The sequence below is a fragment of the Ruditapes philippinarum genome, unplaced genomic scaffold (assembly GCF_026571515.1).
Source record: "Ruditapes philippinarum isolate M1 unplaced genomic scaffold, ASM2657151v2 ctg535_1_1_1_1, whole genome shotgun sequence".
Taxonomy (NCBI): Eukaryota; Metazoa; Mollusca; class Bivalvia; order Venerida; family Veneridae; genus Ruditapes; species Ruditapes philippinarum.
In genome coordinates, this window is record NW_026852088.1 from 289,095 (window position 1) to 317,061 (window position 27,967).

A 27,967-nucleotide genomic window follows, 5' to 3' on the forward strand; every position below is an offset into this window, starting at 1 on the left:
TATATGTCCGTGATCCAGGTCAGGTATTAACAACTCACTCTAATATAAACACATGTCCACTCTTGGCCACCAAGTTGTAGTACACCTGGAAGTAGACAAAAAAATATCCATAAAATATAAATTGCAATAACACACTTTATTCCACTTTACTTCTACTTTAACTGTTTAAGTTAACAAGATTGGTAAGTTCTGAAAATACATGTATGTTACTTTAACTGATGATTTATGAAATTAACATAATTATAAATAACAACTAGGAAGTTCACAAATAGCCACCAAGAAAAAAAATCTTTCCGTGTGATTCTAGAAATTTCCTCCTTTCATATAAAAAGTGCATCTACAGTCCGACCCCGGTTATTCGACAACCCTTTATTCGAATACCCCGCATTATCCGAAGTAGATCAGCGGTCCCGTTTTTATCTCTATATAAATCAATATAAATACGAGGGTATTATTCGAAATGCATTATCCGAAAACATCCTATTTTTCGAAGTAAAATTTCGGTCCCGATTATACAATTACGAAAGAATTTCACACCTATTATTCAATGCCAGCCTAATTATTTTTCGAAGCCAGACTAATTGGCGCAGATCCACTCGCTGACCGGTCGACTTGTGAAAAATATCAACAGTCATGCGTGTATTTAGACAATCATGATAATAATTCTTTGTGTGTTCTTTAATCAAATGAAAAGCTATGCACCGTGTCCGATTTTGATACTGTTATTGCTTGAAGATGACAGCAATAATTTTCATACATACCGTATATGTAAATTTGTCAAAACATCCAAAACATTTTTTTTCATTAATTGTAACGCTACATGAAAGCCTTTATCCTAATGGAAAAACCAGAGTTTAGCTGTAAATACCGTAGTGACAACACGGCCATTATCAAGGCTTTGCGCGAAACGAAACAATACATAATGTAGAATAAAATGCAAGTATTTATGTCTTCAATGTCAATACAATAATTTTTACGCATCTTTTCTTTAATATTTATTTTTCTCAATTGATTACAGGAAGTAAGTGTGTTGTAAACGGTAGTTTTGCTATGATTGGTCAGAGTGGAGTAGTTTTTGTCTATCACAATATTCGATTTCGATTATTCGAACCCATCGATTATTCGAAGTAAATATTCAGTCCCAGGCACTTCGAATAAACGGGGTTGGACTGTACTTTAAAAAAAAAACAAACAACAAAAGTGGACATATTACACTAAAATAATATAGTTTGGTTTAGGCCAATAAAATCCAGACATGAAAGTAAACAACAGAATTAAACATGTATTTATACTCATATCAATATGAAATTTAAGTAAAAGAATCACAATAGCATTCATAGTGTTCAAAGCATCCAAACATGATGATTGCATCTATATCAGTGAGCAAACCGCGATTATGTTGGATCTCTGTCACTAAGCAAACCATGATTACGTTGGATGTCAGTCACTGAGCAAACCATGATTATGTCGAATCTCAGTCACTGAGCAAACCATGATTATGCAGTTCTCAGTCACTGGGCAAACCATGATTATGTCGGTTCTCAGTCACTGGGCAAACCATGATTATGTCGGTTCTCAGTCACTGGGAAACCATGATTATGTTGGATCTCAGTCACTGAGCAAACCATGATTATGTCAGTTCTCAGTCACTGGGCAAACCATGATTATGTTGGATCTCAGTCACTGGGCAAACCATGATTATGTTGGATCTCAGTCACTGAGCAAACCATGATTATGTCTGTTCTCAGTCACTGAGCAAACCATGATTATGTTGAATCTCAATCAATGGGTTAACTATGATTATGTTGGATCTCAATCACTGAGTAAACCATGATTATGTCGAATCTCAATTACTGATTAACTATGATTATGTCAAATGTTAATCACTGGGCTAACGTAATTATGTTGGATCTCAATCACTGGGCTAACCATGATTATGATGGATCTCTCAATTACTGATTAACTATGATTATGTCAAATGTTAATCACTGGGCTAACGTAATTATGTTGGATCTCAATCACTGGGCTAACCATGATTATGATGGATCTCTATCAACGAGCTAACCATGACTATGTCGGATCTCAATCACTGGGCTAACCATGATTATGATGGATCTCAATCACTGGCCTAACCATGATTATGTTGGATCTTAATCACTGGTTAACTTTGATTATGTCGAATGTCAATCACTGGGCTAACCATGATTATGATGGATCTCAACCATGATTATGTTGGATCTAAATCACTGGGTTAACCATGATTATGTTGGATCTTAATCACTGGTTAACTTTGATTATGTCGAATGTCAATCACTGGGCTAACCATGATTATGATGGATCTCAACCATGATTATGTTGGATCTAAATCACTGGGCTAACCATGATTATGTATCAGGTTTTATATCTGACTGCATGATATAATATTGCTCACATAGAGTTAAAATATGTGATGAAATAATAACAGAAATGCTTGTAGAAGTGATATTAAATATCAGTGCTCATTACTATTTATTGCACTCCAATTCATATTTTTTTCCATTTAAAAGGGAAAAAAACACACTTGGATTTTTTGTTTTTACAGTAGAGTGAAACAACATGCTTTATCATTTATTTACAGATGCTTCCAGTATTCAGAAATATATAAATTCTATAAAGTCAAAATATTCCTTGATGATATTTAGATCACTGAGTTAACAATCACTGAGTGTATTTCTGAATGGTTCAAGTAAACCATTACTTAGTGGACATTATTTCCATATCATAGGTCTTGATGGTTTTATGAGTAAAATATTTAAAATTGAGTACACTACATTTCTTTATCATGATTCTAGGTGGTGTAACTAACATAACTTCTTTATCATGATTCTAGGTGGTGTAACTAACATAACTTCTTTATCATGATTCTAGGTGGTGTAACTAACATAACTTCTTTATCATGATTCTAGGTGGTGTAACTAACATAACTTCTTTATCATGATTCTAGGTGGTGTAACTAACATAACTTCTTTATCATGATTCTAGGTGGTGTAACTAACAAAACTAAGTATACATTGAGTACACTTCAGTTGTAGATGGCTCAACAGGTAAAATATGTTTGAAAATATACATTGTTTTTGTATCATGAGCCACTAAGTAAAATATGACTGAATACACTAGTATTAAGTATGATGTTGTTTGTTTTAGTGTTTTCCTCAGTGTCAACCTCTCAACTTAGGGATCATGGGTTTGAGCACTTTTCTGCTTACCAGGACTGTCCTGGAAGTTCCCGAAATATGCCTTGTATTTTTATTATAGACAGTTCTTGATTTAAGTTAAATAATTAATTTCTTTACAGTCGAACTGAGTAAAAATAGTTACACTAACCTAAAGATTGACTATTAATTACAATGGTGATTGCATAATGATTGAAAATGATAAAACATCAAAACAGTCTAAAATATGAAAAGACTGCCCCACTCTTTTTATAAACTGAACACAATCGATAATATCCAAAGGATATTAATAGATATGTGGGTCACACTGGTTATTAATTATTTAGATGATGTTTATTATGAAATTGAAAACAAATCTGACAAAAATGTAAAGTAATTTTGAATTTTACCTAACATGCACCATTTACTCCTGGATTGGCATACTTTAACTTTAATAAAGATTTTTTTTTAAAAATCGATTTTATTAAAAAAAAATTTTTTAATGTTTATATTTAATCCTATAAATTATGCAGTGAAGTAAATTATGACACTGTTGCCATTTAGTATTGATAACAAAACTTACTGAAAATAATTGTTTCTTTGGTGTAAACAAAATCAAAACTTGAAACATTCAGCTTCTAACTGAGATCATCAAATTTTATTATTGTCACTCTACATATATATGAGCCGCGTCACAACAAAACCCACATAGCGCAGTCTGATCAGGATCCATGCTTTTCGCTTACCAACACTATTACAAGTAGAGAAACTGATAACGAACAGCATGGATCCTGATCAGACTGCGAGGATGCGCAGGCTGGTCTGGATCCATGCTGGTCGCAAATGCACTATGTTGGTTTTGTAGTGACGCGGCTCATATATGCTTCTAACTTATACAATATAAGCTAATCATTACTTCACAGTCTATGTTTTACATTGGAAACTGACAATTATTGTAAAATAAGTCATTGAGTATTTAAATGTCCTACTTAAGTCAATTATTGCCAAATAATCACTATACTACCGGCTAATTGTTGTTGTTGTTGTTGTTTTTATATTTTCATCTCGCTTGTTTTCAAGAAGTTAATATTTTAATATATATAACTTTACAATAGGTAGTATATAAGCCGCTGTTTAAGATAATGAGTTGTACACAACACAACATTAATTCATGGCAGCATCAAAAACTTCCACAACAACATGGTCTGTATTGATTTGTCTTCTGATTTGACTTTGTAATTTGACAAATGATTATCTGAGAAAGTAGCATTAACTTATCTATTGTCACTGGAACATTCACTACAACCATGCATATTCTCTTCTAATACATCCTTTATATCAACACACTGTTTCTTTTAAAAATTCTACAAAAATTGTTATTAACATACAAAATCAAAAAAATATAATCTGTTTTTTTATCAACAAAGTCACAAGACAGATATTTAGAAAAATTCAAAACTAATATATTAATGAAGCTATACTTCATTCACCTTTAAAAAAATGCATCTTTTTATTTAATTTTTTTTAAAATAAACAAATATAGAAAAGTCAATATTTACAGATAGAAAGGTAGATGAATCCAAGGCCAATCTCTCATGTTTACAGAATAAGGTGGCCTTCTGAACAGTAAAAAGCCAAATGTATATCCCAAAGAAGGCACTTATGTTACAGTAAGAGTGAAGAGCTGAATGTCTGACAGCATATCACATATATACATATTTCAATCAAATTATCTCAGAAAATAAGGTGCCACACCCAAGATTTGACCTTGCAATTTGCACCTCTAACACTCACACCAGAAAATTGCTTCACACCAACTTTAGCAAAAACTGACAACTGGTTTATGATTTCCTGTTTTTTTGTGGTCAGTAAAACACATGTTATATGAAAAATTTCAGCAAGGACTAATTAAGAGACAAACTATGGAGTTCATTGGCTATGCAAAGATATAAGTAGTAAACTCACTGTAATAACTAACTTATTATTTCTTTATCAAAATTTTGTCAATTATATCACTGATCATCTTTAAAGAACTTTTACTAAGCAACTTTGCAAACACAAAAACAACCAGCAAATATGTTAAATTGTTACACCCCCCTCCCCAAGCATAAGATACAAATCATTTGACTGAAAGATTGTAGTAATCTGAAGTACATAATATGAAAATGAATTTAGATATCTCCACTTAAAATGAAACAAACCCCATTTTAATAAAATGTGTCAAACAAACAGCACTTACAGTTTTGAGATACATCAAAAAATGACATTAAAATATAATAATGAAATTGTGTAATGTCATATTTTATTTAAAATTTATAACAAGAATTACAATTTCAGGATTCAATTAATGCAGTGTAGCATGCAATTTAGCTCAAATTCATTTAATCCAATTATAGACCAATTTTTATCAGTCCCAAGTGAACACTTTCTCCTCCCAAAGTTATAGCAATATACATGAATATCAAATTCTTTAAATATTTTTCAAGTTATTCAAATGACACTATAATCACGTAGTTTCATAAAGGGAGATAATTAAAAAAAACAAAGTAAAGTAGTTATGGTTCTTGTAAACAATGCACTTCCTGTCACTGGTCTTATATAAGTATTTCCAATAAATATCACTGACAGTGTAAAAGTTATACTCAGGACAAACATTGTTTTACATTTTTAAGTATCATAAAGAAGGAAAAATTTCAAGTATCATAATGGCAGATAATTAAACAAGAGGGCCATGATGGCCCTGCAGTCGCTCACCTGTATATAGGCCCCCAGAGTGGGGCCAGTTTAAACCCCAGGGCTTTTATTTGAACAAACTTGGTAGACACCCATTACAAAATGTTTCATGCTAAACATCTAAGGTCTAGCTCGTTGAGTTTTAAAAAAAAATGATTTTTTAAGTTTTATCTATACACATATAGTTCAAAGCAATGACACCCCTAGGGCGGGACCAATTTTGCCCCCAGGGCTTTTTTTTAAACAAACTTTGAAGACACTCACTAGAAGATGTTTCATGCTTAATATCTAAACTCTAGCTATTTGGTTTTTTTCAAAGAAGATTTTTAAGTTTTTGCTATACACATATAAGGAAAATCAATGTCCCCCAGGGCAGGGCCAATTTTGACCCTAGGGCTTTTATTTGAACAAACTTTGAAGACACTAACTGGAAGATGTTTCATGCTTAATATCTTAACTCTAGCTATTTGGGTTTTTTCAAAGAAGATTTTTTAATTTTTTGCTATACACATAAATAAAATCAATGACCCCTGGGGCAGGGCCAATTTTGACCCCAGGGCTTTTATTTGAACAAATTTGGTAGACACCCATTAGAAGATGTTTCATGCTAAATATCTTAGCTCTAGCTCTTTGGGTTCTTTAAAAGAAGATTTTATAAGTTTTTACTATAAGCATATAGGGAAAATCAATGACCCCCTGGGGCGGGGCCAATTTTGACCCAAGGGCTTTTATTTGAACAAACTTGATAGACCCTCATTAGAAAATGTTTCATGCTAAATATCTTAGCTCTAGCTCTTTGGGTTCTTTAAAAGAAGATTTTATAAGTTTTTGCTATATGCATATAGGGAAAATCAATGACCCCCTGGGGCCGGGCCAATTTTGACCCCAGGGCTTTTATTTGAACAAACTTGGTAGACACCCATTAGAAGATGTTTCATGCTAAATATCTTTGCTCTAGCTCTTTGGGGTTTTTTAAAAGAAGATTTTTTAAGTTTTTACTATATGCATATAGGGAAAAACAATGACCCCCGGGATGGGGCCAATTTTGACCCCAGGGCTTTTATTTGAAAAAACTTGATAGACACTCACTAGAAGATGTTTCATGCCAAATATCTAAGCTCTACCTCTTTGAGTTTTTTAAAAGAAGATTTTATAAGCTTTTACTATATGCATATAGGGAAAATCAATGACCCCCTGGGGCCGGGCCAATTTTGACCCCAGGGCTTTTATTTGAACAAACTTGGTAGACACCCATTAGAAGATGTTTCATGCTAAATATCTTAGCTCTAGCTCTTTGGGTTCTTTAAAAGAAGATTTTTTAAGTTTTTACTATATGCATATAGGGAAAAACAATGACCCCCGGGGCGGGGCCAATTTTGACCCCAGGGCTTTTATTTGAAAAAACTTGATAGACACTCACTAGAAGATGTTTCATGCCAAATATCTAAGCTCTACCTCTTTGGGGTTTTTAAAAGAAGATATTTTAAGTTTTTCTCTATCGGTTGCCATGGCAACCAGAGTTCTGCATGGAATTAAATTCTTTGAACAATTTTTAAAGGTGACCACCAAAGGGACATTCCTGTGAAGTTTGGATGAAATTGGCTCAGCGGTTTATGAGGAGATGTCATTTAAAGTAAAAGTTTACGGACGGATGGACGCCGGACGGACGCCGGACGAAAAGCGATCACAAAAGCTCACCCTGTCACTTTGTGACAGGTGAGCTAAAAAGGTAAAATTATGGTTCTTAGACACTGTGCTTACTCATACTGGGACCTATCACTGTGTTAAGTTTTATTGAAATACCGTCAATACTTTACAAGTTATTCCCCATACAAAAAAGTGTCTTTGTACAAAAGAGTGACAGACATGAATGGACAAGGCAGTAAAATTGTGGAAGCATAAAAAATAGATACACAAACAGCAGCATCTTTTCTTCCTTTCAGAAACTTGTATACAATGAAGTCAATGCAACAGACTGCCAGTATCAATGTCACATTAATATCATATCTAGATTTGTCTCAAAGTATATCAATTTATATTTTACTTACTGATAAATTATACAAATCCAATTCTGTAAGCTTGACAAGCATTTTATTTCTATTCTAGATAAATCAGAATGTATTACTATCTACCTCCAACACATCAAACTTTTCTTCTCTATCAAATCAGCTGTAAACTGCATCAATCAAATGAAAACAGCTTTAAAGCAAACTTTCTCCTACTTCTTTAACTGTCTACACACATGATTAAATTTCATCATCCTATATTTCCATTCCCAATTAACTCATATCAGATACATTAAACCTCTTTTTTATATAAAGGATTTTAAGTCACATCACTATTACAAAGGTCATTATAATGATTTATTTTATGCTTTCCCGATTTTTGCATCTTCAAGATACCACTTTTGACTTACAAGTATTCTTTTTCAATCTTGATATCACATGTTTAAACATTCAAAAGAATGCATTTTATGTTTTTATTCACTCAGATGCAACTGCCCATAACTACTTGTCATACTTTATTACCTCTTAATCATTTAGAAAAACACATTTCTCCCTTGCTCAAATCATCTCTTTTTTATCACTGCCTTTGAACATTTTTACAAGTTACTGTCACTTACCTATTTAGATAAATTGTCACTAACCATTTTCTTGTACTTGTTTTAGAACAAACTGTCACTGGCTGAGATTTTTTAGAACAAATTGTTGCAACCAATGGCCTTTAAAACTAATTATAACCACCAATGCCCTTTTAGAACTAGCTGTCATTGCCAATACCTGTTTGGAGCTAATTGTCACCACCAACGCCCTTTGGAACAACTAATTGTCACCCCAATACCATTTTAGAACTGTCACCACCAATGCTCTGTAAGAACTAATTGTTACTACCAAAGCCCATATGAAACTTATTATCACCATCAATGCCTTTTTGGAACCAATGCCCATTTGAAACTAATCACCAATGCCTTTTTAGAATTTAATGTCACCACCAATGCCCTTTCTGAACTTATTGTCACCACCAATGCCCTTTCTGAACTTATTGTCACCACCAATGCCATTGAAAACTTATTTTCACCATCAATGCCTTTGAAGAACTTATTGTCACCACCAATGCCCTAAAAAGACTTATTGTCACCATCAATGCCCTTTTGAAACTTATTGTCATCATCAATGCCCTTGAAGAACTTATTGTCACCATCAATGCTCTTGAAGAACTTGTTGTCACCATCAATGCCTTGAAGAACTCATTGTCACCATCAATGCCCTTTTGAAACTTATTGTCACCATCAATGCCCTTGAAGAACTTATTGTCACCATCAATGCCCTAAAAGGACTTATTGTCACCATCAATGCCCTTTTGGAACTTATTGTCATCATCAATGCCCTTGAAGAACTTAGTGTCACCACCATTGCCCTTGAAGAACTTATTGTCACCATCAATGCCCTTGAATAACTTATTGTCACCACCAATGCCCTTGAAGAACTTATTGTCACCACCAATGCCCCTGAAGCACTTATTGTCACCATCAATGCCCTTTTGGAACTTATTGTCATCATTAATGCCCTTGAAGAAGTTACTGTCACCATCAATGCCCTTGAAGAACTTATTGTCACCATCAATGCCCTTTTGGACCTTATTGTCACCATCAATGCCCTAAAAGGACTTATTGTTACCATCAATGCCCTTTTGAAACTTATTGTCATCATCAATGCCTTAAAAGGACTTATTGTCACCATCAATGCCCTTTTGGAACTTATTGTCATCATCAATGCCCTTGACGAACTTATTGTCACCATCAATGCCCTTGAAGAACTTATTGTCACCATCAATGCCCTTTTGGACCTTATTGTCACCATCGATGCCCTAAAAGGACTTATTGTCACCATCAATGCCCATGAAGAACTTACTGTCACCACCAATGCCCTTGAAGAACTTATTATCACCATCAATGCCCTTCTGGAACTTATTGTCACCATCAATGCCTTTGAAGAACTTATTGTCATCATCAATGCCCTTGAAGTAGTTCTTGTCATTACTAATTTAATGCTTGTATGGCCAACAATGATGCCCTTTTAGAACTAACTGACACCACCAATGCATTTTAAGAAACTTACTGGTTCAAACAGTTTACATTGTCACAACTAATGCCCTTTTGGAACTTATTGTCACCACCTAAATCCTTGAAAAATATCAATCCCCTTCAAGAGCTAATTGTCAGCACCAATGCCATTTTGGAACTTATTGCTATCGCATTTTCTATTTTAAAACTAACTTTCACTACCAATGCTCTTTAAGAAACTTATTGGTTCAAACTATTTTTATTTCTTCTCCCATGTTTTCAACAGATGGACTTTTAGAACTAATTGTCACCACTTATGTTCTTCTAGGTCCTCAGAACTTTTCAGAACTTATGGTAACTGTCATGTGCTTTTACAGTTATAGAACTTAAATTCACAACACCCTTACTTAGGATTGTTTGTCATTACACTTTCTTTTACAACATCAATCACTTTCCAGGACTAATGCATACTACCTGAACATGTTTTAATAGAAACTACAAGATAACTAAACATTGCCCCTTCTTACAACATTGCTCTTATAAGGACTAACTTGTTCCTATACATGTATTATAAAACGCATTAAGTTACATAATATATAATAAACTAAATGCTTATTAATCTAAAAATCTTTTTTTTATTTATCTTAAACTATTATCATTGTGATTAAGCAAGCAAATGTTATAAAATCAAACACATTTGCTCAATAAGTAGGTTCTCAGCCCAAGATGAGTAAATGTATATACAGTAGAACTTCGGTAAGTCGAAGTTGAAGGGACTTGCGTAAAAACTTCGACACATCGGGACTTCGACTCATGAATCGCTCTCAATTCCATGACAAAATTTCGACCCGTGACTAGTCTATAACGAAACCTATTTCATGTTTTTTCCATCATTAATCTGATATTCACATTTTACAATGATAAATATAGCATGTTAAATAACGTTTTTCACGGCTAATTATATGGACAACCCGTTGACGTATACAATAGAGTTACAAAAGGTAAAAAAGTTAACAATACGAAAGGGCGATAACATAACCAACTTTTAGTATATATTTCGCATGTTATTCTCACGCGACACCGGGTCAAGGATGTAATCAAATGAAAGTAGTTCTTACTGTTTACTTTCAAATACCACTATGGAAATTAAAATAGTAACGATTAACGCATTTTATCGCAAACAAAGGCTGTTTGAACACACGGCTGTGTCATTAACACCTGTCACACAAACTGATAGGAAATCGTCTTCACAGCCAGATAAGGTGTGAAAAATGTCTCGAGATCGACGGTGTCAAAATAATCGAACAACTTCGACTTATTTGTGATAAATTGCACTAGATTTACTTAACACGGACCACGAAAAAAACTCGACACATCGAAAAATTCGACACATAAAATCTCGACTCATAAATAGGTTTTTATAAGGAATATATAGGGGGAAAAGTCGGGACTTTAATTTTTCTTCGACACATCGAGAAAATCGACTAATCGAAGTTTGACTCATAGAAGTTCTACTGTATATTAAAGTGAAACACAGAAATTGTTTATGGAGGTTACAAAGCTATTTTTTAACAATGCACAAAGTGTTTATTGTCTGTTGCTAAAAGAGGTGGGTGTTAATAAATTCAAGTGTTTGCTTCCTACACAATAAACAATCATTCCAGAGTCAGAAATCCTGGCAATAAATTCATCAATACAAATGTTTAAAATTCTTATTGTTTTGTAAGAACCTGTCAATGTACCTAGGTATTCATGATTTAGTAAATTTTCACATGCAAACTTATATCATTCAAAAAGAACATTAAAATACTGTGAAATATTGTCATATGTTATACATTATGTATTGGTATGTCTAGTATATAATACATACAAATATTCAGGTTTATATCAGGATGGATATTGACAAGATCACAAGAGCTGTCAGAGGAAACAGAATGCTCGACAAATTAAATACTAGACACAGTAAAGGAAGAAATAAAAATCTGAAAAAAGTAAACATTCTTATCATATTTATGTATAAATATGAAGAAAGCACTCAAATATTCAATATTTTTGCATCGCATATACATGTAGCTCAAATTCACTATTCCGTACATTAATATTGACTTACATGACATTGTATAGCGGTGATATAAAATATATTATTTATCTCCTAAATCTTTTTACAACCTGAGCCATTGCTCATTTATACCCAGCATAATAGTGCAGAGGTAGAGTGTTTGCTTCGAAAGTGCAGAGATCCTGGTTTGAATCTTGGAAAAGGCATTTTTTAAATTATTGTTTTGTTTTTGCTTTGTTTTTTTATACTTTTCAACAAACTGGATTTAGTTCTTCATGAATTTCATTCAAAAAAGTATGTCACCACCAATGCCCTTTTGGACCTAATTGTCACAAGACTTAACATTTGTGTTTGTACTCATATGCCTGCTAGTTCCTGAATATATGCATGAAGGGACATCACTCAGTAAACATGGAATATACGATCATTACAGTATCGGTTTGACTTAAATAATACATGTTAATAAAAATCATGACATAAACTGCTTTCTTACAACAATAGTTTGGACTGTATTAATGAAACATGTCAGGGGGAGGTCAATTTAGCTGCAGGAATAAGGTATACAGACATTTTAGTACCCTTTGTTTTAACAAAAATAGTAAAATATGTAGCCCGCAAAAATAAGAATTTATACAGTAAATAAGAATTACAAAATCATTATAATCATGCCTATTGTCACACTGTCACAAGTGACCTATAAATTTAGTTACTGGTCAAGCTGTAGTAAATAGTTTGTCATTAACAACTATTCTTGACAATTGTTATGACTATCTGATTGATATTTATGTTATAATATAATCACTATGAAAGTTTGTAAATCAGTATATTTCAACAAAATGATAAAACATGATAACCATAAGATGTAAATTTATGCCCTAAAACCCTGTATTCAATCTTGTAGCATATATAAACCATATATATATATAATCATATTAATAGACTAACAACAAAATATGGGAGGATAGAATTGATATTAGAGGTCAACAACCTAAAAACATTTGAAATTCTGACATACCTTAGATCAACTGAAACACTTAAACAATGGACAAAATCTGCAAAAGATAATAATAATATACTCAGAAATAAATTGAAAATTATTTTTTTTGTGCAATTTCTAGCCCACTTTTTATCTACATGTCATTTTGCACAATAAAAATGATGGAAAACTGTGAGGAATGAAAATTTACACGCAAATGATTGGTCTGGACTTACATCAAATGATACAAAAATCTCAGAAAATATTTCCAGTCCCGACATGTTCCTGTCCAGATTTCAGATTAAAGTTTTTGTGCAGTAAATTTTTTTTTATTTCTTATGGTATCAACTTCAAACTTCAAAGAAATGTTCCTCATCCAAGGTTCACAACTCTAGAAGCAATATTTCCAGAATTTTCTCCCTCTGAACAAATTTTCATGTTACCACTTGGCCATGGTATACATCAAATATCTTAAAGGGAGACACAGGCAAAATTTTCATATATTTGATTTGAACTTTTTATCAAATATTCTGTAAATGTACTCAAAATGAATAAACTTAAAAAGCAGTCTGAGGAACAAAAATGCTCTCCAAAATGGATTTGCAAGTCACAGACATCACAGACATCAAATGAAGTGGCAAAATGAGGAGCTGTGCTGACATTATATATCTCATTATCAGACATTTATGATAGAAAAAGTATAAGACAAAATCTTTGCATTTCCAAAATGGCCAAAATTGTTTACAAAATGAAGCATATAACACAGTTCTGATTCCCAGCCCAGTGCATTAAGTTAAGTCAAATCTACTTTTTCACATCAGTCTGAAAACAGACAAAACTAGCCTATTTTGCATATAGTCTGGTCCGAGGTAAGTCTGTTGCCTGCATGCCGTGCAGTAATGAAATTCTCCAATTTACTCAGCAAGAACTGTGTATAAACATTTTATTGACACAAGTCTATATAGTTTATTTTATGGCCTGACAGTAATGGTATGATTTTATGGTCTAATCTAAAGTGTCTATCAGATCTTCAAATATTAATCATAAAAGCGCCACAAAGATTCCATTTTTGTGCAGAAAGAATGAGAGTCTTAAAGCCTCTAAACAATCAATTCATGAGGCATTCCGGACAACAAAATAAAAGAGAATATCATTCAGGATCAAATGAGTTACTGTACAGTACATGTTAAGATAATAACATTATTTATCATAATGTTATTCTATCAACAGAGTATTATCTGAAGATGGAATAATTATTAAACCTGGAATACACTTAAAAATCATTTCCTGAGATTTAGTTCATCTAAGGGGGGGTTAGTTGTTGCGGCACATCAACTTAGTGGGGTTAGTTCATCTAATGTGGGGTTAGTTGCTGCCTGGCATCAACTATGGGGTGTTAGTCCATGTAAAGGGGGGTTAGTTGATGCACCGCATCAACTAACCCTGTATATAGTCTAAATATAGTTAAAACTTGACCCAGTATTGACCTTAGTTCTTCTTTATTCTTTTTTGCATTTGTTTTTGAAAAATAGGTGGTCTGAGGTAAAATTTGAACTCAACCTTATTTAATCTGTGTGCCAATAATTATTATAATCAATTGCCTATCTTCCAGAAACCATAGTGACCTTGAACCTCAGGGAGTCCAACAATAAAACAAAGCTAGGTCTCTTCATAAGCTAATTGCTAAATGCCAAGTTTCATTACAGTATCATATTCCTAACTATAGTTATCTTCAATAAACTCTTTTTAGATTTTTAGTGTAAACCGTAACATTGACCTTGACATAAGGAGGTCCAAAGGTAGTCCAAAGATAGGTATCCACATATTAAGCTATATATCAAGTTTAATTACAATATCACATTGCTAACTTAGGTTATCATCCAAAAGCAATTCCTAGTAAGCTTTCTATATACTCATCTCATTCCTAACATGAGGTATCGTCCGGAAACCATTTATATATTTTTAGTAACTGCTAACAGTAACTTTGACCCCAGGGGGCCCAAAAGCAATCCCACCCCATGTTTTCACATAACATTGCTATATACCAAGTTTGATTACAATAACTCATTTCTAACTCTTGCTATTGTCCAGAAACAATTATTCTATTTTTAGTAACAGAGACCTTGACCCCAGGGGTCCAAAAGTAATCCCAACTTGGGTCTTCATATAAGCTTGTTATATACCAAGTTTGATTTCAATATCTCATTCCTAGGCTAACTCTAGGGGCTGGGGCTGTGAGTTGGGTTTGCACCATATATTAGAGATCATATAATGACTTTTCAGCTTTACTGTTGATGAAAGACCCAAGGTGCACCACAGACACTTTATTTTTTAAGTTAACTCTGCAAGCACATTAGAAGCCTCTCAAAAATGTGTAGGACAAAAAAATGTGAAATACTAACCCTTATGTAGGCTGTCTTATAAAATTATTGTTTTATCTATTATATGTTCAGTAGTTTCTAAAAATGTTGACATTATAACAGATACCACCTTTCAAAAGAATATTATAACAGGTAACTAAGAGAGCATAACATCACAACAGGTTCCCTTTTAAGAGAACATGATAACATTACTAAAGGTTCTCCTTCACGTTAACATGATAACATTACTAAAGGTTCCCCTTTAAGAAAACATGATAACATTACAACAGGTCCCCTTTAAAGTGAACATAATAACATTACTAAAGGTTCCCTTTCAAGAGAACATGATAACATTACAACAGGTTCCATTTCAAGTGAACATGATAATATTAAAACAGGTTTCCTTCCAAGAAAACATGATAATATTACAACAGGTTCCCTTTCAAGTGAACATGATAACATTACAACAGGTTCCCTTTCATGAGAACATGATAGTATTACAACAGGTTCCATTTAAGAGAACATGATAACATTACAACAGGTTCCCTTTCAATTGAACATGATAAAATAACAACAGGTTCCCTTTCAAGTGAACATGATAACATAACAACAGGTCCCCTTTCAAGAGAACATGATAACAGTACAACAGGTTCCATTTCAAGTGAACAGGATAACATTACAACAGGTTCCATTTCAAGTAAACATGATTACATTACAATAGGATCCCTTCCAAGAGAACATGATAACATAACAATAGGTTCCCTTTCAAGTGAATATGATAATATTACAACAGGTTCCATTTCAAGTGAACATGACAACATTACAACAGGTTCCCTTTCAAGTGAACATGATAACATAACAACAGGTCCCCTTTCAAGAGAACATGATAACAGTACAACAGGTTCCATTTCAAGTGAACATGATAACATTACAACACAGGTTCCCTTTCAAGTGAACATGAAAACATTACAACAGGTTCCCTTTCAAGTGAACATGATAAGATTACAACACGTTCCCTTTCAAGTGAACATGAAAACATTACAACAGGTTCCCTTTCAAGTGAACATGATAATATTACAACAGGTTCCCTTTCAAGAGAACATGATAACAGTACAACAGGTTCCATTTCAAGTGAACATGATAACATTACAACAGTCAGGGTCCATTTCAAGTGAACATGATAACATTACAACAGGTTCCCTTTCAAGTGAACATGATAGTATTGCAACAGGTTCCATTTTAAGAGAACATGATAAAATTACAACAGGTTCCCTTTCAAGTGAACATGATAAAATAACAACAGGTTCCCTTTCAAGTGAACATGATAACATTACAACAGGTTCCCTTTCCAGTGAACATGTGACATTACAACAGTCGGTCCATTTCAAGTGAACATGATAATATTACAACAGTCAGGGTCCATTTCAAGTAAACATGATAATATTACAACACGTTCCCTTTCAAGAGAACATGAAAACATTACAACAGGTTCCCTTTCAAGTGAACATGATAATATTACAACAGTCAGGGTCCATTTCAAGTAAACATGATAATATTACAACAGGTTCCCTTTCAAGAGAACATGAAAACATTACAACAGGTTCCCTTTCAAGTGAACATGATAAGATTACAACAGGTTCCCTTATCAAGTGAATATGAAAACATTACAACAGGTTCCCTTTCAAGAGAACATGATAATATTACAACATGTTCCCTTTCAAGTGAACATGAAAACATTACAACAGGTTCCCTTATCAAGTGAATATGATAACATTACAACAGGTTCATTTTAAAGTGAACATAATAACATTTCAACAGGTTCCCTATCAATTTTTCACCATTGACTCTAATTATCTAAGGAAATAGCTGAATGAATAAATAATCATACATAGTGAAATATAATCAAATACTTTTATATTCATATTTTAGTTTAACAATATTTTAATATGCATTTCAATATAGTATAAAAAAAGTATTTCCTAGGAAAACACAACCAACAAACTGCAAACGATGGTAAATACAAACCAGATATATTCATAAATCCAAAGGAAAAAGGAACAACAGTTAACAAATCTATGGTTAATGGATAAAGGTTGAATCTAAGTGGGCGGAAAACATAATATAAACAATATACACAAATGCTTGATCATACAGCAAGCTATATAAATGAAACATCAGTCAGGTTAATTACAGTATATATATATAATTTACATGTATATAATGATCAATTAAGGTCAAACTGTACAGGTTAAACCTACATATACCTGTTAAATTACATGATATTCATTAATGCAATAGTGATTTATGGATAAAAATATAGAGTAAAAATGTCATCTTGTATGATAGGCAGCCAGTAAATAAACATGTTGAATACATAAATCATAATATTTTCAATTGTTTCTTATTGTCTAGATCATATGCTTACTTTTCAGTTTTAATGGAGGAAGAAAATCCTAGAAATACGACTTTGTGCATTATTGCAGATATAGGGAGATGGTAACCAGCTCACTGGTAGCTAGCTAAGACCCTACAATGCAAAACAGTGCCTCTTTAGATTGAGACAATGTGTTTCATGTAGAATGAAATTTTAGCCTGGTTCCAGGACATTAAGTCTCAGTAAACTAACCTCATTATATGAAATCACACAGTTGTACAGTCCATTATTTGCTATAGATGTCTCATTTTACAGAAGAGTAAGAACCTAGAGTATAAAGTGATTCAGTTGGTGACATTAGCAACAAAAGTCATCATTATTTATATTAAAATTCATTCTCCAGTTTAGCAATACTAAATGATATTGGTGATGATCAGGAGTAACTATTAAAAGTTTGAAGTAAATCATTCAAGTAATAATGAAGACAGGGCAATATAATACCAAATTTTTAAGAAGAGATAACCTGCAATAAGCTTTAGTATTTCTTAAGCATGAGGTAGATGGATCAAAATCATTAAATTCTTTTATGAATCAAAGAATGTGAAACATCAAATTTTAGACTTCATGAAGTACATTGATTTGAAACATTAAATTGAAGTATTTTATCAGGTATTTGGTAGATGGATTAGAGACATTAGCTTTAGTATATATTGAGCATCAGGTAGAAAGAAACATTAATTCATCAACTGTAAGTATTAATTGAGTTTGTAGTGGGCTACAGTCAGTATAATTATAAAGTTAAAAATACATTTGTATTTGTTGTATGGAGAGGTACTAGAGAGACATTATTTTGGCTGTGTTTCTCTTTAAATGATATATCTAGTTAGATCTTTGCAAGGAGAGAAGTGCTCCACAAAAATCAATACTACATGGGAAGGCATTGCTTGATTAAACACTGTAAAATGTCACCAAGTTTCACATTCAACCAAAATATATGCCAATCTTGAAACCAGCTATTGTCTCTCCAGAGACTGCTATAGGACTGTTTATATGATCTGTTTCTATATTTAGATGGTTTGCCTTTTAAAAACACAATTCTTTTATCTCAATAACTGAGAAAATAACAAACAATGAAAAGAACAATAACAATGTCTTTTCCAACATAACACAAAATGCTTGCTAGACATAGCATTTCCTGTTCACATTCAAATGTAACAAGTGTATGTCAAATGTGTCTTGAAGATCTAAATAAAGTGTTAAGACTTTTCTTTCATTTCACCTGGTTACTTCCTTTTTGAACACTACTCATCTACAAACATGATGGGGAATATATCACCAAACATCCACATTCCAAGTTGTAGCAAGCTTTTTCTGTAACATGAGTTAAATGACCTGATGATCTACTTTATTTATTTTTGGTCACAAATGACCTATCTATGAACCTGACCTTAAAATTATCAAAACAAACATTCTTAAGAACTGATAAACAAGAGTGCCACTATGACACCTACACTCACCTAAGATCCATTGCTACATAATTACAACACATATGGATTAAGGTGATGATTGCTTCACACATACGTACTTCTTAAAAAGTGAGAGAACAAGCCAAAATACATTCCAGCAAAATATAAGATGCATTGGCCAACAAATTGAAAGGCTGTATGAGCAGAACATGTTAAAATCCATTTTTAGCACATGTGACCTTGATCCCAGTCGGGGCAGAACATGTTAAAATCCATTTTACCATGTTCTGCTCATACAGCCTTTCAATTTGTTGGCCAATGTATCTTATATTTTGCTGGAATGTATTTTGGCTTATTAAGTTAAAAACCCACCTAACAAATTCTTCTTAAAGTATTTATAAGTGAACTTGGTTGTCCCCAGTGACCAAATGCAAAAACATTGAAAGATACCTTTATATGTGAAGGTCTCATAAAGGTCAAGGTCATACAAAACGTCTTTAAAAGACTGGTTCTGGATATTGTTTTGTCCAAGTAAAAACCAAATACATCAATTAATAACACAGTTTCATCAAGTAAAAGGTGACATTTAACATCATTATATATTATTCACTTATTTTAATGCAAATGGGAAAATCAGCTATTACTTTATTCTTTTTTCCGCAATTACGTATCGCATCTTAATTTTTAGCTCAACTATTCGATAAGAATAAGTAGAGCTATTGCAGTCACCCGAGCGTCGGCGTAACCACTTATGTTAAAGTTTTTGTAATAGTTCAAATATTTTCAAAGTCCATTGACATATGGCTTTGAAACTTTGCACACTTGTTCACCATCATGACCCCAACCTGCAGACAGGAGGAGGTAACTCTATCAAGCATTTTGACAGAATTATGCCCCTTTTTCGACTTAGAATTTATGTTAAAGTTTTTGTAATAGTTCAAATATTTTCAAAGTCCATTGACATATGGCTTTGAAACTTTGCACACTTGTTCACCATCATGACCCCAACCTGTAGACAGGAGGAGGTAACTCTATCAAGCATTTTGACAGAATTATGCCCCTTTTTTGACTTAGCATTTATGTTAAAGTTTTTGTAATACCTTAAATATTTTCCAAGTCCATTGACATATGGCTTTGAAACTTTGCACACTTGTTCACCATCATGACCCCAAGTTGTAGACAGGAGGTGGTAACTCTATCAAGCATTTTGACAGAATTATGCCCCTTTTTCGACTTAGAATTTATGTTAAAGTTTTTGTAATACCTCAAATATTTTCAAAGTTCATTGACATATGGCTTTGAAACTTTGCACACTTGTTCACCATCATTACCCCAACCTGTAAACAGGAGGAGGTAACTGTATCAAGCATTTTTTTTTACTATCAAGCACTAAGAATAGTCGAGCGTTGCTATCCTACCGACAGCTCTTGTTTATATATATTGTATAATTAGTTTAATGGAAAAAAAAATATGAAATTATTGCAGAAAATTATGCATTCAGCTTTTGTCTCCTCATCATTTTAACATTTATCAATTATTTCTGCTGATATTTATTTGCAACAAGACCGTTTAACTGAAATCATGGGAAAACATGGCATTTCAAATGGTGGCCAAAAGAGTTTTGATGATATTTTGTGACTTGTGATACACTATTAACTGATAATGTCAATTTATGCCACATACATGTATCTCTAAAAGAGATCTTACAATTTGACATTAAACAAACAAGACATTGCAGACTTCTATAATTCACGGTCTTTTAAAATGCTTACCACCTATTGTAAGTTTTATGAAAGAGGTTAATAGGTGTTCACTAGTTATGAAATCAGAGGGTCATTTTGACTACGTTTTACCGACTACAAGGCCAAATTCCCATGACTTTAACAAAATTTGGCCCTCCAGTTAAAATCCTGAGGGTCAAATAAGGCCTTTTGGAAATTGGAAGGGTTAAAGAGTCATTTAAAGGGTCAAACGGACACCCTGAATTAATTTGAATATTATTTTACAACTCAAAACAGGGATGTTACTGGACACTTTTGAAATATTTCTGAGCAGGTACATAATTATATCTTTAACCTCAACATTTAGTTCTGGTAAGCAATCAGTAGATTTGCTGGTTATTCCTAATTTGAGTCTCATTGTCTGTAATCAAGATTTAAAAACAAAACTAGAAATGTGTCCATAGGACACGGATGCCCCCACACGCCACTGTTCTGTCAATCTTATGACTCTAGGTCAAACATTTTTTGGGCTACATGTTGCCACAAGTTGAAAACTAAAAATCAACAAAGGGCCATAATTCTGTTAAATTTGGCCGCAGCAAAAATTCCTTCCTTTACTACCATCTACACATTAAGGTTGTTCATCCCTGGAAGTTTAAGCAAAATCTGCCATCCGGTTTAAGAGGAGCTGCATTCACAAAATTTCTACATAGTATATAGTGAAAAAATCAACCAAGGGCCATAATTCTGTTAAATTTGGTCGCAGCGAAAATTCCTTCCTTTACTACCATCTACACAATAAGGTTGTTCATCCCTGGAAGTTTACGCAAAATCTGCAATCCGGTTTAAGAGGAGTTGCGTTCACAAAATTTCTACATAGTATATAGTGAAAAAATCAACAAAGGGCCATAATTCTGTTAAATTTGGTCGCAGCGAAAATTCCTTCCTTTACTACCATCTACACATTAAGGTTGTTCATCCCTGAAAGTTTAAGCAAAATCTGCCATCCGGTTTAAGAGGAGTTGCGTTCACAAGATTTCGGGACGGACGGACGGACAAGTGCCATACTATATGCTCCCACTCTGTGGGGCCATAATTAAAGTCTTTTTTTTTTAATTTCAAAGCTTCTCATTGATTCAGAGCCCTTCAAAATATACATGTCTTTCTCAAATACAAACATATTATTTTCTTATTTTCATGCTAAGAACCTGGAAATACTGTAACAAGAGGGCCATGATGGACCTAGATCACTCACCTGACCCATCGAACTAATCCGAACAATTACCTAGACAAGCATTCTGACCAAGTTTCATGACAGTTGAGTCAAAAATGTGACCACTAGAGTGTTTACAAAGATTATCCATATTTGAGCAGTGTGACCTAGTTTTTACCCAGGTGACCTATATTCGAACTTGACCTAGAAATCATCAAAACAAACTTTCTTAATATTTACAGGATATTTGGATCAAAATAGTAGCCACTAGAGTGTTAACAATATTTTTCTATTTTTAGCTCCTGTGACCTAGTTTTTCATCCGAGGTGACCCATGTTCGATCTTATCCTAGCAATTACCTAGACAAGCATGCTGACCAAGTTTGATAACAATTGAGTCAAAAAAGTGACCACTAGAGTGTTAACAAGATTTTTCTATTTTTAGCTCCTGTGACCTAGTTTTTCATCCGAGATGACCCATGTTCAAACTCATCCATGCAATTACCTAGACAAGCATCCTGACCAAGTTTGATGAGGATTGAGGCAAAAATGTGACCGCTAGAGTGTTAACAAGGTTTTCCTATTTTTAGCTCCGGTGACCTAGTTTTTCATCCGACGTGACCCATGTTCGAACTCATCTGAGCTTTCACCTAGACAAGCATCCTGACCTAGTTTGATGATGATTGAGGAAAATTTGTGACCACTAGAGTGTTAATAAAGTTTTTCTATTTTTAGCTCCGGTGACCTAGTTTTTCATCCGAGATGACCCAAGTTCGAACTCATCCGAGCTATCACCTAGACAAGCATTCTGACAAAGTTTGATGATGATTGAGGCAAAAATGTGACCGCTAGAGTGTTAACAAGGTTTTTCTATTTTTAGCCCCGGTGACCTAGTTTTTCATCCGACATGACCCATGTTCGAACTCATCCGAGCTATCACCTAAACAAGCATCCTGACAAAATTTGATGATGATTGAGGCAAAAATGTGACCGCTAGAGTGTTAATAAGGTTTTTTCTATTTTTAGCTCCGGTGACCTAGTTTTTCATCCGAGATGACCAATGTATGAACTCATCCGAGCTATCAACTTGATAAGCATCCTGACCAAGTTTGATGATGATTGAGGCAAAAATGTGACCGCTAGAGTGTTAACAAGGTTTTTCTATTTTTAGCTCCGGTGACCTAGTTTTTCATCCAAGATGACTAATGTTCAAACTCATCCGAGCTATCACCTAGACAAGCATCCTGACCAAATTTGATGATGATTGAGGCAAAAATGTGACCGCTAGAGTGTTAACAAGGTTTTTCTATTTTTAGTGTTAACGAACAAGTGTGGACCCATGACGGACGACTGACAACGGGCATTCAACGATCCTAAAAGCTCACCCTGAGCAAGCTCAGGTGAGCTACAAATGCATATCTTTTATCACTTAACTATCCCTGCTGGGGGAGGTTTTTATCTTGGGTTCAATAATCCAAGTCATTGTCAAAATGGGGTAGGGCGAGCAGGGCAGTGACTGACTGACCAGAGCATTACAAACACAACATATATACAATGCCCTTTTTTTGTAAAGCAAAGCCTTTTCATTGATTGCTCGCCCTTGAAATTTGGACAATTTGGGAAAATATGCTAGCATTCTAGGTGGTACAATTTTTAAAATAAATCTAAATAAATATTACTTAAACAGTTCAGCTTTTTCTGTCATTTCAAAAAAACAAGGATAGGCTAAAATGTGTACAAATGTAAAACTGATATCAATTAAAAATCCTGTTTTTATTCACAAAACATGAATATATCACAAGTTTTACTCGGTCTGTAAAGCTATTTCGCCACACCAAAATTGAAAATGCAGTACTTTTTCTTACAAATTGCCGACTTCTACATGTAGGTTGGGAATATTTTTTTGGGATTGGGAAAAAAAATTTGGGTGGGAAATGGGGGAAAGGGGGGGGGGGGGCGTATGGGGGGAAAGGCCTGTTACTGCAATAAGGTGGCAATATGTCCATATGTTTTAGATTTCATAATTTCTAGACATTAATTTAATTGCACATGTAGCTAAAATTATCAATAATTTGTGTATTATTTGTTTCTAGACAAAAAATATCAAGGAAAATTGCTGTATTGATTATCTTTTCTATTAGGGGCATCACCTATATCTGTTTAAATGGGTTAGGTCGGCTTTTTGAAATCAATTGTGAGAGACACTCACTGTTTAAGCAACAAATTCATGAATTGTCAAGATGTTTTGACAGATATACTGGTGCCTCATATTTCCGTGGTACCCATATTTCCAAGGTATTAGGTATTTAACAGTCTTAAGTGCCCCATTGACTTCATGAACCTGCCAGTAGTTTTACTTTTACTATTTTATTGTATTTCTATCGAAATGTTACATATAAGACTGGAAAAAATTATCTTTTTATTCACATTAAGAGCAAAGTAATTTATTTCACCATTTTAGTTTTAGATTTCATACCTTTTAAGACAAATGTCTTTGTACAACCATTAAGATATTTGATAAAGGCCAAATAGAAAATCCCCACTTTCAGAAAAGCTTAGGTAAAGGTGTACTAAAAAAAATATTACTATTGGTTTTTCTTTTGAAACTATTAAAATCTAATTGCCTTTGAAATATGAGAACATGACTTTACAGTTTACTCACTAGACAGCAGATGGGTGTAAATTACAATGTTGTATACATAATTGCCTACATGCACACATTAAATGGAATAAAATATGATGCAACGGACACGTCTATCCTACAATATTCAATGTTGTTTTTTTTTCCAGAATTTTATCCTTTTAACTTTTGTTGTCTGTGTTAAACAGTTACATGTAAGTACCACGGAAATATGAGGCACCAGTACTAGTATACTATTTCGCACAAAATTAAATCTTACTTTACTAACAATATAATGGGGACCCGGATGATTTCACTGGAGCTGCTTTAACTTTAGACTGATTTGACTTTTACTTATCTCCCAATAATGTTGAATTCCTTTCAGAATGTAGATGTATTGCAAATGTTTAATGTTATGAATAGAACTTTGTTAAGTCCATTCTGACAAACTGACAGACATAGATCTATATACTTTTGTTAAACATAAATTTAAAGGGAAACAGAAAACTATGCTCAATATTTTTAGCTGTTGGTTTTCATACCTACAGACCGAATGCATAGCATTTAGAACGAGTGTATCAAAATTCAAGTTTGTATTCCTGATAATAATGACGCTGGAATATTAACTATAAGCAATCTGCTATATTAACTTATTAAGTTAAAGATAAGCATATATTTGATATTCAGTTATTCTATTAGCACATACAATTATAATACACAGTTTGCAGCAAATATGACAGCTGGTCAGTGTTTAGACCGTTCCGCTTCAGTGGGCAACTGTAAAACCGCAAAATCAAACCAGTTTTTCACGACTTGTTGCAGTAGCATCGGCCGTAAAATTGAAAAAGAACCTTAGTAATTGTACTCACCGCTTTAATATCAACATCATTTAAAATATTAAAGTACAAAATCTAACACAGCTGGTCAAATGTTGCTTTTTGCAGAAAAATCATATTCTCTCTTAGAACTTTTCTACTTCCGTCTTCCAGTGTACTCACTGCGCATGCGTACGCATCCGCCCACGCACGTTTCGGCTAAAAATACTCACATTCAGTGGCGTATCAAACCAGGTACGTATATATACGTACCTGATCAAACCCACGATTAAAGGTAAACCGATTAATAACGTATTTGAATATGTTGAATGAATTGAGTTCGAAAACTTCTATAATACTGGTTAAGAGATTGTGTTTACAATTGACACTTTAAATAAAACTTTTCATTAAACTATGTTTTTTTCATATTCTTGAGTAACTTAAATTTGTATCAGATTCTATATATAGAACAACAACGCAAACATATGTTTTCATGAGTTAAAGAAAAAGTTTTACTTATTAATTACATCTTTATCTAACTTTAACTAATTTTAAAATCAATGGTAAGAAACAACAATTAATAGTTTTGAAATAAATATAAACAAAAACAAAGAAAATCATAAAGGTTTTTTGACATGATGGGACTGAAAATACTTTTTTCCAGATAAATGTACCATTTGATGTAGGTTTAGACCACTAATCTTTGTGCAAAATTTCAGATCAATCGCGCACTTCGTATTCCAGAATAATTATTCAAATTGTAAAAAAAAATGACCCAAATTGAAAAGCGTTTTTAAAAACGCTTTTCACTCAAATCGGGCTAAAAATGGCATAAAAATACGATTTTCAATTTATTTCAACTATCTTTGCATATATTTCTGTTTAAAGTGCCCCGCCTCATTTATGTAAGAAATTCAAATGTTATGTTTTTAGGCTCTTAAACCTCAGTGGAGTCCTTTTAAATTTTTTAGTTCAATGCTATGTATACAGATGATTGATGATAATAAGGCCTTAGGGAGTTCTACCAGTTTGGAAAATATAAAATATAAAAATACCTATACATTTGCAAATATATCTTAATAAAAAAAACTCCAATATAACCTGACCAGACAAAAAAATACAAACAGAATTAAGTAAAGTAAGTGTTTATTGATTAGAAAATTAGTTTTAATTAGAATAGAATCGAATTTTTCGTATAACCATGCTTGCCATTAGAGTAAAATATCTGTGAACATTACGCTTTGAATTCTTGTTATGAATATAATTTTTAAAATTGGCTCAACCAACCCCATGGCCGGGTTGGCTGGGCCACTAATTGAGGTTGAATTAATTAGCCACTTGTTTTGAACCTTAATTTAATTAAATAAAAATGATACTGTAATCAGCCTCGGATATTGCATGATTGTACTATCTTTCAAAGATGATTGGTAATGTTTCAAACTCTGTTAAAAATTGTGCCACTTTAAAGTAAAGAGTAATTAAGTTCATATTCACGTATACAGTCCAACTTGCGTAAGACCTGGGACCAACAGACAGCTATATGGGATTTTGTACTACTGTTTGTCTTACACATGTGTCTGTCTCAACTCAAGCTAATGAAAAGCGATTTTTATTAAAATGTGACGTACTATTATAACAAATTAATGTTTTATCAACATAAACATTTACTAAAGTCTATAGATACATATGTACATGAATACAATGATTAAAATATGTTAATAAGATCATAATTTTGAAATATTTTAAAACAGGTAGACTTAGAATGTCTCGAAATGTCTTCAATTCTCAAAATTGAAAAGCTTTTGGTAAAAATACTAGCAACAAATCATAGAAGTTGAGTTGTTTAAGAATTTTTAAGTTGTATAAATGATAGTGATCGGAAGTAAACAAAAAAAGGTTCTCGCGTGCTTGCCAAAAAAAAAGGTAAAAGTTGTATAGAATAGATTTGCAGTTTCTGACATAGTAATACCATTTCTACACTACGAACGTAAGTTAAACTATACGCCGCCTTTTCTGTTTGAATAAGCCATCACACTGACGATGTTATACTGGGCCTCTTCTCCAGTTCATTAACACAATTCTGTCCTTTTCTTTTATTTGAATATTAATGTTTTTGATATATTTTCGGGTCTATTGTTCTCAATCGATCACATAAGCAGGGTTGCATTCGTCAAATACCTTGTCCCATAATTTAACGACCGGGCACCTGCCAGCTCAAACGAGTGCATTTATCAGGCTATTCCAAGAATTCATACATGCTCTATGTTACGAATCCAAGTGATTTTTGCTGTCGATATGTACATTTTAAATTGTTGTAAGAATCAGATCAAAGCATGACTAAATTTCCACTATCATTTTAAGAATTATTGGGATAAAA

The 27,967-nt window shown here is 33.2% G+C and overlaps 1 protein-coding gene across 1 annotated transcript in view; it reads right to left on the reverse strand.

The window, feature by feature from the left end:
• The window catches only part of LOC132748853 (diacylglycerol kinase 1-like), a 45,162-nt gene extending 19,382 nt beyond the window's left edge, over nucleotides 1-25,780 (reverse strand). Inside the window, exons 1-3 of the mRNA XM_060738508.1 lie at nucleotides 25,645-25,780; nucleotides 13,062-13,098; nucleotides 39-85 (exon numbers count right to left, since the gene is read on the reverse strand). The gene's annotated coding sequence lies outside the window, so the exon portion shown is untranslated. The remainder of the gene's footprint in view (nucleotides 1-38; nucleotides 86-13,061; nucleotides 13,099-25,644) is intronic.
• Nucleotides 25,781-27,967: the final 2,187 nt, after the last annotated feature.